Source organism: Mustela erminea, chromosome 5 (assembly GCF_009829155.1).
Source record: "Mustela erminea isolate mMusErm1 chromosome 5, mMusErm1.Pri, whole genome shotgun sequence".
In the NCBI taxonomy this organism is placed as follows: domain Eukaryota; kingdom Metazoa; phylum Chordata; class Mammalia; order Carnivora; family Mustelidae; genus Mustela; species Mustela erminea.
Genome location: NC_045618.1, coordinates 118,220,130 through 118,237,048, shown reverse-complemented (window position 1 = coordinate 118,237,048; position 16,919 = coordinate 118,220,130). Strand labels below are relative to the sequence as shown.

Genomic DNA, 16,919 nt, shown 5'->3' with positions numbered 1-16,919 from the left:
ATTAAACTATGAGAAAAATTAAAGCTAAATAAAATTGGTTCTATTTAATTTCTGCATAAAAAGTAATGAATAATTTTTAACTTTGTTAGACATGCTTAGAAAAAAATTTGTGTTAGGAAGTATTCATCTGTTTCCTGAGTGATTAAAAAAGAAATACTACAAAATTACTTTTCAAAAAAACCCCAGACTTCATAAAACCAGTGTTTTTAGTTAATACACTATTCATTATGCAATAGCCTTTTTTCGGATAAGCCAGAATCACTGTGTAGCTGACATAAAGAAACATGAAAATTATTAAGTCAGGGTATTAATTATTTGATCTCATCTTAAAAGATACCTTTAAAACATTATATCCTAAATCAAGTTTAGATATACTGAAAATAAAAATAAAAATAATTCTCCAAACTGGCTTAGGAGTAAAAAGATAATGAATTTTGACTGATTGCTTCTCTAGATTTTATTTATTTAGAAAACTAGTCTTTTTAGCAAATATAAACTTTCATTTCCATTTATAGGCAGCTCCATGTCAAACCATTTTGAAATCATACACATTTCCTTCTAAGAATGAGACAATGATTTAACTTTACTAGATGAGGATCAAGAAAATATGTACTCTCTTCTTTAAAACACTAGATATTCATAAGTTTAGTATAAAGAGGGTAGGAAACACACAAATCATATTGATTAAGTGCCAGAAAGGTTTGACAGTCACCACCACTCCCCATGTCTTCCTTTCTCTGACAATGAGAACTATGGAGGTTCAGTTCTTGATTGTCTCAACAGAGGGAAAGCTCAGAACCACATTAAGTGCTCAACGAGGTATCGTCTACCTTCTCTGTGTGATTTTTGAGCTCCTTCTTAATTCACTTTAGGTTTCTGTTTTGTGTTTGTTTTATGTGTTTTTTGGGGTGGTGGTGGTGGAAGGGAGTAGGTAGTATCTACATTAATATAATAATTATTTATTTGATTGAAATTCCAGGAGACAGAAAAATCAAAGCCTAAGTGTCGGGAAATTCCAGTTACTGAGAAGTAATAGTGAACAAAGCATTTATTAAGTTTCTCTGTTATTTTAAAACATTACCATTTTAGCCTCCTACAATTCTGTATCTGCTTCCTCTTCCTCAATGGAAGTGTCGCTTCCTCTAGGTTTTAACTTACAGTGTATCAGCCTTGAATTCCTGAGAGTTTATCTTTCATCTGTAAACATATCTCTAATTTACTTTTCAATTTGTGTTTATCTGCCTAGAAAGACACATGTTATCTGGAGGGTTCGTTGAATGCCTTTCAAATAATTCTATCAGGAAGATAAACTGATGAGGTATGACAGGAGAAGGTCAGTAGTGGGGGAAGGAAAGATTTCTAGGTAATATTTTATGAACTATGATATAAAAAGGCTAGGATAACAGAGCTAAATTCTGTTGTTTATTATTTGTTCAAAATATCTTTATGGTAATAGTCTTCTCAAGGAGAAAAGGCAATCAACCTACTTACCATTTAAGTCCACGCTATGTTATAAGCAACATTACTGATTAAAGCTAGCACAGAGTTAAAAGATTGTAAATGAGAATTTACTTGAATGTAAAAATGGTAAAAGCAAGAGTGTGTGTACCATCCTGGCAAATAATACAGAGTATTCTTGTGCTTAAGTGATTAGCTGATCAAGGAGGTTTCAGTGTTTCTTAGAGAGAGAAAGTCAGAGAGCATGGGACAAAAAACGGGTTTCCTTCTAAGGAAGAATCCAAACACAAATTCAACTGTCAAACTCTTAGGCATTTCTCAATAAATACTAGGTTAAATCATCCCTAGTGTTTATTTGCCAATGTTTTATTCCAATCTTGTGTGTTTAGGATAAATTTGTAAATTAAATATAAATCCACCAGTGAGAAGTTTTTCCTCCCTCCTGTATTTTTTCCCATTCTAATTTTGACAAATCTCCTCACAAGAATCTAGAAATGTTTGAATTTTTAAAAAGAAGTAAATAATGCACTCCTAGCCATCTATGACCATGCTCACCAGAAAGGGGAGTCCCTAGATGCCAGAGGGTGGCAGAGGGTGCAGGTTTAAAACCAGTGAGGTAGGCGTATGGCCTATGCTGTAACTACACAAAGGGAGGGCCTTAGCTTAGAAAACAAACACATAAATATTCCCCTTGTGAAATCAAATTCCGAAGCTTGTGCCCCTTTGTAGATTTAGAGCCTGAAACTCTTGTCCTCCATGGTATGGGGAAGTGAAAAAGTGAAAAAGTCTGGTCAACATGCTGCTACTCTGGAACACATGACAACCAGAGAAATTTCCACAGCCTAGCTGGATTAGGGTTTACATACACAAAGCCCTGGAATCTGAACATTTCTAAGTATGAGAACTGGACTCCTCACACCAAACAAATACCAGAACTCGAAATACCAGAACAACATTCTATAAAAGATGAGTATGTTGTAAAAGATGAAAGACATAAAGGAAGCAAAATATCCATAAACTAACAAAGCAGTACAGAAAAGATTAGGGAGATATGAAAAAGCAAATAGAATTATATAAATGAAAAAATATAGTAATAAAAAACAGGCTGATTAAACAGAATAGACACAACTAAAGAGAGAATCTGCAAACTAGAAGATATAGTTGAGAAAATACTGCAGACGTCCCAAGCAAACTAAATAAAAATATACCCATGATGGGAAATTCCTATTTCTTAACATGAGTGATGATTTTAAGAGTTTGCCTTATAATAATCCCCTAATCCATATATTTATTTTGCTTTTGTTTTTGCAAATGTTTTATTTTAAAATAAAAAGATAAACCATCCCATAACTAGATTTATCTATGACAGCTAGATTAACAATAAATATGCAATGTAAAAGAAAGGCATTTTAAGACAGAGTGTTTACTATTCATTAAGCATTGTTAAAAAGACATCTAAAGAGTGTACTTCAGAAATAAACTGAACTCACAAGAAAAGAGTTAAGTTGTAAGAAGCAATAGTGAACAGAGAAAACAGGTAAATGTGAGAAAATCTAAACAAGTATTGAATTTTAAAATGAAAATTACAAAATAATGATTAATTTGGGGAATATAACACAACATGGGATCAAATAATAAGTAACAATAAAACAGAAAATGAGATGGATAATTGAAGTTAAAACATTCCATGTTCTTGCAGTGGTCATGACAATTACAGACATAATTGTTAAGTCAGCATATCAGTTAATAACTTCACGTTTAATAACCACTAAAAGAATAGAAGAGTATATAAAACTTCTAGACCATTACGGAGAAATGAAATAAAGAAACCCTAATAATCTAAATAGGAAAGGAGGGGGAAAAGCAAAGAGAAACTGTGATAAAGAGAAACACAGAGCAAGATAAGAGAAATAAGTAAAAATATATTATTAATCATAATATACAGATTTTAACTCACCAGTTAAAAGATAGAAACTCTCTGGATCAAAAACAAAATCCAGCTATATGTTATTTACAAAAGGCACACCTAAAACATAATGACAAAGAAATATTGAAAGTAAAGAGATGGAAAAAGATATATCAGACTAGCACTAACCAACAGAAAGCTGGAGTATTTTTATTAATAGCAAGAAAATAAATGTTACAGCAAAAAGGATTATTAAAATTAGCTAGAACTATTACATAATAATAAAAGGAACATTTCACTAGGGAATAATACTATTCCAAACCTGAATGCCCTCAACATTTTTTGAAAAGCCTTAAACTATATAAAGCAAAAATGGAGAGATCTTCAAGAAGAAAGGGACAAATCCACAACTGTAATGGGCATTTCAACATATCTCTTTTATAACTGACCAATCAAGCAGGAAAATAATTAGTGAAGCTATAGAAGATTTGCATGATGTTTATGAGAATACATAAAACTTTTATAACAGAGAATATACATTCTTGTCAGGCATACATGTCATATTAACAGAAATCAACCATATAATAGGTCACAAGGCAAATTTCAAATTCCACAGAAATAAGATCATATACAGTTTGCTCTCCAAACAAAGCAATAAAATTAGAACTCATTTACGCAAAGATAACCAAAAAATCCTATCTATTTGAGAACCTAAAAACCCATTTCTAAATAATTCATGGCCCAAAGAAAAAACACAATGAATATTAGACTGTTAGAATAATAGTAAACATGCCATATATCAGAACCTGTGAGAAATCTTTAAAGCTGTTGTTAAAATTCAGCTTCATTAAAAATGAAAAGATTGTTACCAAGCTGGAGGTCCAACTCGAAAGTTTAGAAAAAGCATATGAAAGAAAAACTCAAAATGTCAAAAAACCAAAGTAATAATGGAACATCAGCAAAGAAACAGAAAAAATGAGAAGCTTGAGAAAAGACCATTTCTTAGAAAAGACCAATGGGCAAATATCTAGCAAACTGACCAAGAGAAAAAAAGAGGAAAGTTACAGATCAATAATATTAATAATATAAAAGGAAACATTCTTACCCTCACAGTATTTAAAAATAAGCAAATTCTATGAACATGATGCCAAAGAATCTAAAAAGGAAAAATATAACATTTTCTATAAAAATATAACTTACCAAAATTGATTCAAGAAGAAACTGAAAACCTAAATATTATTATAAATATTTTAAAAGAATTAAATAAGTATTTGAAAAGCTACTCACACTCACTTAGGAGGTAGGAGTTAGTTATAGAGGTGCATTAAGAGGAAATATTCAGAGGAATAGGATTTCTCTCTACATAAATGATTCTAAGAGTCTCATGCTCTGCTGACTGAGCTAGCCGGGTGCTTTATGATTCTAAATTCATTTCATGATGTTAGTATAAGCTTGATATCAAAATCAGAAAAATGTAGTATTAGAAAAGAAAATTATAGGTCAACTTGACAATAAAATACTAAATAAAATATCAGCAAACAAAATCTAGCAAAGTGTAAAACAACAACAACAACACTGAAAGTAGTTTGTTCCAAGAATTAAAAGATGGTTTAACACTCAGCAACAAATCCTAGTAATATAAATTATATAGGTGATTAAAGAGAAAAAGCACAAGAATTTACTTATATCAATAAACAACTAGAAACTAACAATATAATTCATCTATCAAAAAACCTACAGTAAATACTATACTAAATTGTAAAACCCAAGACATATAGCCTTAAAGTAAAAAGCAAGAGTATGTACAAATGAACGTGACAGAACGATAAAGCCAAACCAAACCATTGACCCACAAGCACACACAAAATAAAGATAATGAGGACCACAAAGATATAAAGCCATCATTAGTAACAAGGTGGTTCTGATTTTTTCTCTTAATATAGTCATTTACATAAAAAATCCAAGTGGATCTGTAAATTAGTGGAAAATGAATTCAGCAACATTCCTATGTACAAGATCAAAAATATTCCTATGTGTTGCCCAAAAAAACATAAATATTCTAATTTTTTAGATAGGAATAAATAAAGTTAATAGAAATGAATCTAATAATGTAAGTATAAAGCATAGAAAGTTATAAAATATTACCAAAGGAAATAAATAACTAAATAAATGGGAAAGTATGAATATTCATTTATGCTCATTAGTTGATAGGAAGATTCAATATCCAAAGATCACAGTTATTTCTGGATTAATTTATAAATTCAATTCCATAATGCATATGGAGGAATAAAAGACCAAGAATAAAGAATACAGTGAGGAGTCAGATGAAAGGAAGAGAGAATGGTAGGATAAATGTGAAGAGGAGAAAGATCTCATCTCTCAAAAATCATAGCCTTTAAGATTTTTTATTTTGATTTAGAGGGAGGCAACCAGACAAACGGAATTGAATGAAGAGAAATAGGAATAGAAACAGACTCGCAGTCGTGTATAGGAATTTGACATATGACAGAAGTTACCTTTCGAATCAGTAGAGAAAAGATTAACTATTTGATGATAGTTTAGTCAACTAGGTTAACCTATAAAAAGAGATATAATAAGATACTCACTTTGTTTTTATACAAAAATTAATTCCCAGTAAATTAAAAATTTTAAAGTGTTATTTTTTTAAAAGAAAACCAAATATCTTACTGCATTGAGATAAAAAGAGATTTTGTTTTAAAAAATTCAAAGAAATCAACAATCCAATTTTACACCTCAAGGAACTGGAAAATGAAGAACAAACTAAACCATAAGTTAGCAGCAGGAAAGAAATAAGTAGACCATAAATAAATGAAACCGAGAAAAGAAAAACAATAGAAAAAATTTAACAAAATAAGAGTTAGTTTTTTGAAAATATCAACAAGACTGAAAAAATCTTAGCTAGATTAAAAAAAAAAGAATCAAATAAGTAAAATCAGAAATGAAAGAGAAGATGTTATAAGAAGCTACTATGAACAATTATACACCAACAAACTGGATAATCTAGAATGGATAAATTCCTAGAAACATACAATTTATCAAGACTGAATCAGGAAGAAATAGAAAATCTGAACAGACACATAATCAGTAAGGAGACTGAATCAACAATCAAAAACCTTCTCCCAGAAAAGCTCAGGACCAGATGGCTTACAGGAAAATTCTAAAAAAAAAAACAAACAACCCTTAAAGAAGTAGTAAGACCAACCCTCCTCAATTTTCCAAAAAATTGAAGAGAACACTTCCAAAGTCATTGGATGAGGGCAGCATTACTCTGATACCAAAGTCAGCAAGAGGTACTGCAAGAAAACTACAGACTTATATTTCTGATGAAGACTGATAGAAAAATCCCACTTAGAAATTAGGAGATCAAATTCATCAGCACATTTAAAGGTTTATGTGACATGATCAAGTGAGGCTTATTCCTGGAATGCAAGGATAGTTCAAGACTTGAAAGTCAATCAACATAAAACACTGCATTAACAGAATGAAGAACAAAAACCACATGATCACTTCAACTGATGCAGAAAAAGCATTTGACAAACTTCAGTGCCCTTTCATGATAAAAACACTCACAACAAAGAAGGAATAGAAAGAAACTACCTCGATATAGTAAAGGCCATATATGAAAAGCCCCCAGTAAACAGGATACTCAATGGTGAAAAACTGAAAGCTTTTCCTCTAAGATCAGGAACAAGGGAAGCCTGCTCTTACCACTTCTATTCAATACAGAACTAGAAGTCCTAGCCAGAGCAGTTAGGCAAAAGCAAACAAACAAACAAACAAATAACATCCAAAATTGAAAGGAAAAAATAAAATTATCTTTATTTGTAGATGACATAATCTTATACGTAGAAAACCCTAAAGATTCCACACGAAAAACGATTAGAATAAGAACATACAACAAAGTTACAGAATATAAGATCAATATACAAATATCAGTTACACTTCTTTACATTAACAACAAACAATCCAAAAAAAATTAAGGGGAAACATCTCAATTAACATAGCATCAAGAATAATAAAATGATCAGGAAATAACTTAACCAATAAGTCAAAAGACCTGACAATGAACATGATAAAATATTGTGAAAGGAATTAAGGGAGATAGAAATAAAAGGAAAGACATCACCTGCTTGTGTATTAGAAGATATAATATTGAAAATGTCCATACTACCAAACTCAGAGTAATCTAGAGATTCAATGTAATTTCTTTCAAAATCCCAACATCGTTTTTTTGCAAAATAAAAAAATATATTAAAATTCATTTGAAATCTCAAGGGACCCTGAATAGCCAAAACAAACTTGAAAGAGAAGAACAAAGTTGGCAGTGTCACACTTTCTGATTTCAAAATGTATTACAGAGCTACAGTAAACAACATATCTTTGTAGTGGAATTAAGACAGACATACTGAGCAATGGAACAAAATAAAGAGCCCAGAAATAAACATTACAGTGCTTTCAGTCAAATGATCTTCTTCAACAAGGGTGTCAAGACCACATGATAAGCAAAGGACGGTCTCTTCAACAGATGATGCTGGGAAAAATAGACAACTGCATGCAAAAGAATGAAGTTGGACCCCTACTTTACAACAAATACAAAAGTTAACTCAAAATGGACTAAAGATCTAAGTGAAAGACCTAAATATAAAACTCCTAGAAGAAACAGAGGGAAAGTTTCATGACACTAGATTTGGCAAGTATTTTTTGGATATGATACCAAAACCACAGGCAACAAAAGCTGACAAATGGGACAATATCAAAATTAAAAACTTCCTTGCACCAAAGGAAACAAAGTAGAAAGACAACCTACAGAACAAGACGAAAATTTACAAATTGCATATCAGGTAAGTAGTTAATATTCAGAATATATAAAGAACTACAACTCAACAAGAAAAAAGCAAACAACCTGATTAAAAACCAGGCGAAGAATTTCAACAGACATTCTTCCAAAGATGATAAACAAGAAACCAAAAACCACATGAAAAGATGTGCAACATCACTAATCATGAGAGAAATGCAAATAAAAACTATAATGAGATATTACCTCATACTCATTAGGAGGGCTGCTATCAAAAAGGCAGAAATACTAAGTATGGGTGAGGATGTGGAGAAACTGGAACACTTGCACACTGCTGGTGGGAATGGAATATGGTGCAGCCTCTATGGGACACATTAAGGATGTTCCTCAAAAAAAATTAAAAATAAAATTATCATGGGGGAAATAAAATAATATCATCATATGATCCAGCAATTCTACTTCTGGATATATATCCAGAAGAACTTTAAGCATTATCTCAAAGAGGTATTTGTATACCTATGTTCAATGTAGCATTATTTGCAACAGCCAATAAGTGGAAGCAACCCAAATGTCCATTAGTGGATGAATGGATAAACAAAGTATGATATATACATATATTACAATATTATTTGGCCTTAAAAAAGAAGGAAATCCCATCACATGCTATAACATTAATGAACCTAGGGGACATTATGTTAACTGAAGTAAGCCAGTCATAAAGATAAATACTGTATGATTCTATTTATATTAGGTATCTAAAGCAGTCAAACTCACAGAAACACAAAGTAAAATGGTGATTGCCAGAGGCTGGGAAGAGAGAAAACTGAGGAGTTATTGCTCAATGGGTATAGAGTTTAGTTTTACAAGATAAAACATTTCTAGAGACCTGTTGCACAATAATGTGAATATAGTTAATAAAATTGATGTACACTTAAAAATAGTTTAGATGATAATGTTTGTTTTAAAATTTTAAAATTAAAAATTTATATTTTGCCACAATTAAAATTTTTAAAAATAACTGGATATAAACATGAAAAGATTAGTAAATTTGATTTTATTAAAATATTAAATCTGATGATGGCAAAAATATCATTAAAGACAAGTGAAGACTTGGAAAAGAAATAAAGTATATAATTACAAATGACAGGTATTTAGAATATTTAAGGTATCGCAGAAAATCAGTAATATCTGAAAAAACTTGCAACACTAAGAAAACACAGAAACCTAAATGTATCTTAGCAGGAGAATGGAGAAGTAAACTGGGTAATTCATTTAAAGTATTATACAGAAGCTAAAATAAATGAAACAGATTCATATTTATCAACTTGGATACATTTCAAAAATAAGTCAAAATACTTTGCAATATGATATGCCATTTACGTACATTTTAGGAACATAAGCTAACAGTATATATAGTTTATGGATATATACATATGAAGTAGGGGTACTAAAAAAATTCAACCCACCATCTACTACTCTTTGCCTGCACTTGTTAAACTAAATGTGGTTGGAGTAAAACAGAATCAGTGACCAATTTCACTTTAAATCCAAGACCATGAGCCTCAAGTGGGCCTTCAATACTGTCCAGCAAACACACTCATTCCCTAATCCATTCACTTTCCCACTGACATGGCTACTTATTTTATATCGTCTCCTCTCTCCTCAAACTCCAATGTCTCCTTTTCCTTCCTCACTTTCAGTGAGAACATAGAAGCAATCAGAAAAGACCTTCCGTAAGCTCCCATTATTGCTTCTTGACAGTCACGTGCATCTGGGCCCGCAACTCACCCTTCTTTCTTCCTAAGGATAAACTGATGAGGCCACTAGCTAAGGGCAGCTTCCCCAATTATGCACTGAGTTTATCCCTCCCAAAGTCAGCATTCCAGCAATCTTTCCCCCACCCCCCATTATTATATTGACCCCTACTTCCTTTCCAGGAATGTGTCAACCAGCATATGATGTCTGTCATTTCTACCTTAAAAAGACCTCTCTTGACCCACTCCATCTCTGCATCCTCCTCACACGATTTCACTATTCCTTTTTACCGAGTTGCTTAGGTTGGAGGACAATGTGTCAATTCCCATTAGCTCTCTTCTGAGATTTAGACTGAGCCAATGCTCAGTCTCCAGTCCTCACCTTATTTGTCCTTAATAACAGTACCTGACATAGTTGATCGCGTTCATCCTAGAAACATTTCTTCACCTGCTCCCAAAACAACACGTTTGTCCATTTTCTTCCAGCTTCCCAGTCCCTTCTTCCCAGTCTCCTTTGCTGGCGCCTTCTCCTCTTTTTACTCAAAACAGAGAGGCCTGGGGTTCAGAGCTTTGTCCCTTTTTCTTTCCTATCTGTAATTACTCTGTTGATACACTTCTCTATTTCCTTTTTTTTTTAAATAGTTTATTTATTTATTTGAGAGAAGAGATAGAGAGCAGGGAGGAAGAATGAGAGGGAGAAGCAACTCCCCACTGAGCAGAGAGCCCAACGCAGGGCTCAATCTCAGGACCCCAGGATCACGACCTGAGCAGAAGACAGACATTTAACTGACTGAGCCACCCAGGTGCCCCTCTCCTCCATTTTCGTGATTTTAAATATTACTTACATATTGGAAAATTCCACATTTATATCTCTACATGAGACTTCTCCCCAAGACTCTAGACTCAGATCTCCTATTGCCCACTGACATCTCTGTAAGTCTAATAGTCTCAAATTCAAGCTGCTTAAATGCACTCATCTACCTACCTGAAATCTTTCCATCAGAAGCCCACCTCATGCTAGTTAATAGCAACTTCATTCTTTCAGCCACTTTGGCCAAAAACCTTAGGGCTCCCCTGATTCTTCTTGCCCTCTCAAATCCCATGTCCAATCCATCAAGAAATTTCATTATCTCTAATGTCAAAATGTATCTAAAATCTGACTACATATTGCAATTTACTCTGCCACTCCACTGTCTAAAGCCTTATTATCTTTTGGTTGGATTAGTGCAACAATTTCCTAACTGGTCTCCATGTATCTAGACTTGCCCCACTACAAGACCATCACGCCTGGCAAACAGAATCACTCTTCTAAAACAAGTCCGATCATCTCATTCATCTACTCAAAACTTTCCAATAGCCCCCATTTCACTTAAAGAAATCACAGTCCTTACCACAGTCTTCAACGCCCTGCATGATCTGTACAATCCTTCCGCCATGTCCTTACTTCCTGCTACTCTGAGCCTCACTCATTCTGTACACTTACACTGTATTCCTCCTTATTCCACAAATAGCCCAGGCATATTCCCACTTTGCATCTTTCATGCTGATCTCTCTGCCTAAAAATCTCTTTACTAAGATACTGATATTGCTCATACTCTCCCTTCCTTCATGTCTCTATTCAACTGTCACCTTCTCAGCTACACCATTCCTGAACCTATTTTAAAAGTCCAACTTTTTCAGGTACCTGGGTGGCTCAGTTCATTAAGTGTCTGACTCTTGATCTCAGCTCAGGTCATGATCTCAAGGTTGTGAGGTCGAGCCCTGGGTTGGGCTCTGAGCTGGGCATGGAACCTGCTTAAGGTTTTCCCCCTCCCTTTGCCTTTATCCACCCCCTCTTTAAAAAAAAAAAAAAAGTGCAACCTCTTCTCACCCTGATATTCCCTATCCCTTTTACCTAATGTATTTGTCTTCTTGTAACTTCCCACTACCTAACACATTTCATATGTATTTTACTTATTTACTTGTTTTTGTCTATTTTGCTCATTGCTAGATTCCAATGCCAGATAGAACAGTGCCTGGATCACAGCAGACATTCAACTGATGTTTGCTGAATGAGTGGGAAAGAAAGCAAAATGTTTATAACTGTATATGTGAATAGTGGGTGCACAGATTCTGTTGTATCATTTTAAACGTTTTTATTATAGTTAAATATTTCATAACATAAAAAAATTAAAAAGAAATTTGAAAGACATAAGCATTTATCAATCAAACTTATGCAATGTTAGTTAATATTCCCAAATATTTTTTGCTAAATACCCATTAAGGCTTTGCAAGTCCCTGACACTCAGCATGCCTTTTAAGTACCTTGTCTTTCTTTTTAGAAAATAGATAAAAATGATCTATTTTCAGATGAATACATTCTATATTAATATAGAAAAATGTGACTGCTAAATATAATTTTCAAGTAAATAAAATTATATATAGTTAAACCTGATTTGAACAAATGGACTATATTACAGAAGTTTCTGTGAAAAGACTCTCCACTTAAAAGTTGTCCCCACTTGGGCGCCTGGGTGGCTCAGTGGGTTAAGCCTCTGTCTTAGGCTCAGGTCATGATCTCAGGGTCCTGGGATCGAGCCCCACATAGGGTTCTCTGCTCAGCAGGGAGCCCGCTTCCTCCTCTTTCTCTCCCTGCCTGCCTCTCTGCCTACTTGTGATCTCTGTCAAATAAATAAATAAAATCTTTTAAAAAAAAAAGCTGTCCCCACTTGCACTGTGATGTCATTTACATTAAACCTGCCCTCTGAACTTGTGCACTGAACTTGCCTTAAAATTAGAAAGAGTATTACAGTAAATCGTACCATAGCCAGTAATTTCTACTGTAAGAAAAGTTATAAAGCAATCTGTGAGGCAGACATCTGAGGCCAAAGCCCTGTCTGTCTCCCTCCCCTCTTCCTGTCCAAATGTAAGGAATCCACTCTGATATCTGGCAGAAGAACTCTACCAAAAATGGCAGAAACTAATGTGCTAGCATCTGTATATTGTGTAATACTGCTTAAGTAGAAGAAAGACTGGGGCAATGGAAAAATGCTCTGACTGGTTTCTAGATCTCCTATTTTCGCAACACTTCCATCTCAACATTTACCCTAAAATAACTAAAATTATCCCAGAGTCACTGATTTTGGTGAATAACTGATAGGACTTATTTACAGAGACCTAGACATTCCTTTCTTTCTTTCTTTTTTTTTTTTTTTTTAAGATTTTATTTATTTGTCAGAGAAAGAGAGAGAACAAGCCCACGAGGGAGCACAAGCAGGTGGATCAGCAGGCAGAGGGAGAAGCAGGCTCCCTGCTGAGCAAGGAGCCCAAGTGGATAAGGGTCCTGGGCTCTATCCCAGGACCTTGGGATCATGACCTGGGAGAAAGTAGATGCTTAACCATTGGAGCCACCCAGGCACCCCAACCTAATACATTCTTTAGGAGCATATACAAATGAAAAGATCTGTCAACACACACCAGGACAGGGGACAGAAGGAACAAAAGCTTCCTCAGAGAGTAGGGTTATCCGATTCCTAAAGCAAACATGCTCTTTAAGGATCCTGAACCTCACCTAGGCATCCTGAGATGCAAATGTCACAACAGCAGAATACTGCAAATGGTGTTATTAACTAGTTATCTACTAAAGAGAGGCATAATTTAAAACTTTCCTACAAATCCAAAAAGGGAGAGTAATTTTTATTTTAAAGATTTTATTTATTTATTTGACGGAGAGACAGAGAGAGCACAAGCAGGCAGAGCAGCAGGTAGAGAGAGAGGGAGAAGCAGGTTCCCTGTTGAGCAGAGAGCACCAACATGGGCTCGATCCCTCCTGGGATCATGGCCTGAGCTAAAGGCAGACGCTTAACTAAGCCACCCAGGTGCCCCAAAGGAGAGCAATTTAAGATTCTCATCTGCATATTTCAGTTTTGCTCACGGTAATCTAAAATTTGAACAGTATGTCTTAAAAGTAGAAGCCGGTGTTTTTTACTGCTTCACACTTTAGAACATACTTTCATGAGCATCAGCTGATTGTGGGCTATGATGATCCTATAAACTAGAAATGACAGCTATTACCTTACAGAGGAAGAAACTAAGACCGAGAGGCTAAGGACTGGGGCTTGCCCGGTGTCACACAGCTACAGAGGGGAGACCTGAAAAAGACCCTCTTCCTTCAATACATGTCCTATCCACTATACACAAAGGCTACTTATATGCTCAAAAAAATTAATGAATAACATCCCCTTTACTAAGCAAAGGTGCATTTTTCTATTTTCTGGAAAGAGAAAATAGTCACTAATCCATAGGCCTTTCCTTTAAAGTACAGCTACCATGGCAGTATGATTAGTTTAGCTACTTCTATTTTAAGTGTTGGGGACATTATTTTTCTGCTAGTTTTATTTAGCTACCTGTAGATTTACATTAATAATCTGTTGTGATTTTTTAAAAATGTTCAGTGTGAAATTGTAAAAACACAGAATGTATATGCCATATACAAGTACAGGGTAACTAATAGGACATGAATGTATCATTTTGACATTATTTGTTCATAAACAGGTAAAAACAGACCCCCTTTAAATATCTTTATAGTCTTCAGTGTTAGAATCATATACCCAATACCAGCAGAATGTCTGACTCACAGTAGGAACTCAACAAATGTTTGCTGAATTGTACTCTCATGAGATTCTATGAAGGACAAATACTAGCCTGTAAATATTTAGAATTGTCTTAGTCTCAGAATCTCAAGGGATTTATCAGATTCTACGACTGAGAAAAGAACATATGAAAAGTATCAACTTTGTAAAGTGTCCATTATCATATAAAAGATTTTAAAGATTTTAACAATAAACCAATTTTATCCTGTATACACTCCAGTCTGGCAAACTATAATCTAGAAATAATTACTTATAGGCATATTTGACAAACACCTCCAGAATATAGGCTCATTAGGGCAAGGAATTTGTTGTTTACCACTGTATTTCTAGGGTCTAAGTATAATACCCAATGCATAGTACTCAATTAATATTTATTCAATTATTCAATTAATGAATACACAGAGAGATGAATATTATACCATGAGCAGAAACTGTTATTTTAAAAGCATATATTTTTTGTACTCAGCAAATTCCTAAAAATTAGTAGAAATACATTCCCCAGACCCAGTAAGGGCAGAATCTATCACACACGAAACAGCAACATACTGAAGGAGAAGCATATTTGGACGGGGGAAGGTTAGTTCAGTTTTGGATATGTTGAGCTCAACCAATCTATGAGAGCATCACGTGGAAATACATCACGAGCATGTTTGGATCTGGAGTCCAGAAGAGAGGTCAGGGTTGCCATGTATTTTGAGGAATCACCAGCATAAAGGGGAGAGAGCATAAAGAGAGAAGAGTACCTAGTATTGAACTGAGAGGAACCCCTGGGTAGAAGGGGAAGAGGCTGCAAAAGACAGTGACAAAGAAAAGGAAAGCCAGGGGAGTGTGGTGTCTCACGAGCCAAGAAGAGAGGCAATATCTGCTCAACGTTACTAGGTAGTCAAATAAGAAAAGACTACAAAGTTTCTAAAACTGAGGTCAATGGTGACCTTGACAAGAAGGCTTACAGTCAGTCAGTTGGTGTGCAAGCCAAACAGGAGTAGATTAAGGAGTGACATGTGAGTAAGTAAAGAGAGTGTGCAGACAAATACCGAGAACAACAGCACAAGAGCTGGAAAGGAATATGGAATTCTGAATAGATTTTGTTTATCTATTGGTCCGTCCATCCGTCTGTCCATCCATCCAACCATCCGTCCATCCATCCATCTTTAAAATTTTAAAACAGGAGAGACTAGGCATGCTTAAATGATGACAAAAGACCAAGAGGAAGAGGAAGAGGAGAGAAGTCAGTTGGAGCTGGAGTTACAGAATCTTTCTGTATACACTGGAAACCAAGGAGGAGACTCTTTAAGCTACAGTTTAAACCGAAAACCAACAATGTAGAATAGGGATGGACAAAGAAGAAACTCATTCCAATAAAGACCGTATTTCGATATGAGGGAGTCAGGGTGCCACGTGAAACCAAAAGGGAATGTTAACTATTCAAAACAGAAATAGTTTGGGGGGAATATTTTTAAGGTAGAAAGAGTCTAGGCAGGGAAACTTGCTGAACAGGTGCTGGGTAGAATCAGGGGAGCAAAGAACCACTATATCCTGTTGTAGGAGTCTCAGAGAGGGGTAGTTCTTACCCCAGCCCTGAGAGTTAAACCTAAAACCTAGTGTAACAGTATGTCCTCCATGCGAAGAGAAGAACGAGCTGGTGGTCTGAGGGGAAGAGATGAAGTGGAAAGCTTAATGACTAACACCTAACTATATTAAATGCGGCTAGGTTGTATTCAGTGAATAATAAAATCTGTAAGTTATTTCTCCAGCTCAGACTGAATCCCAGTATTTCATTTTTTTATAAAGAATTTATTTATTTATTTGACAGACAGAGATCACAAGTAGGCAGAAAGGCAGGCAGAGAGAGAGAGGGAAGCAGGCTCCCTGCTGAGCAGGGAGCCCGATGTGGGGTTCCATCCCAGGACCCTGAGTTCATGACCTGAGCCGAAGGCAGAGGCTTAACCCACTGAGCCACCCAGGCGCCCCCCCCCCCCAGTACTTCATTTTTTTTTTTTTCCCAGTACTTCATTTTTAAAAAAGATTTTATTTATGTATTTATTTGAGAGAGACCAGTGGAAGGGGCACAGAGGGAGAGAATCTCAAGACTCTGTTGAGCGTGGGGCCTGACAGAGGGCTTGATCTCGTGACACTGAGATCATGACCTGAGCCAAACCAAGAGCTGGACGCTTAACCTATTGAACCACCCAGGTACCCCCCAACCCAATATTTTGTTTTTGCACATAAACAACTAAGTGTTCAAAACCTATGGTATTTGACAAGAACTCCTCTGTTCCCTTGCCGAGGAGCTGCTGACATGATTAACAGAACACACAAGTCTCTCTTGTGAGGAGGGACCAGGTTGATTTAGT

The 16,919-nt window shown here is 35.0% G+C and overlaps 1 protein-coding gene across 5 annotated transcripts in view; it reads right to left on the bottom strand.

Annotated features, from left to right (window-relative positions):
- Nucleotides 1-16,919, bottom strand: part of RPS6KA5 (ribosomal protein S6 kinase A5) — a 175,502-nt gene that overhangs the window by 50,111 nt on the left and 108,472 nt on the right. Inside the window, exon 1 of one of the 5 annotated variants that reach the window (XM_032344678.1) lies at nt 3,416-3,484. The exons of the other annotated variants lie outside the window; for them this stretch is intronic. The gene's annotated coding sequence lies outside the window, so the exon portion shown is untranslated. Of the gene's footprint in view, nt 1-3,415; nt 3,485-16,919 lie in introns of those variants that run through there. 5 annotated transcript variants of the gene reach the window in all.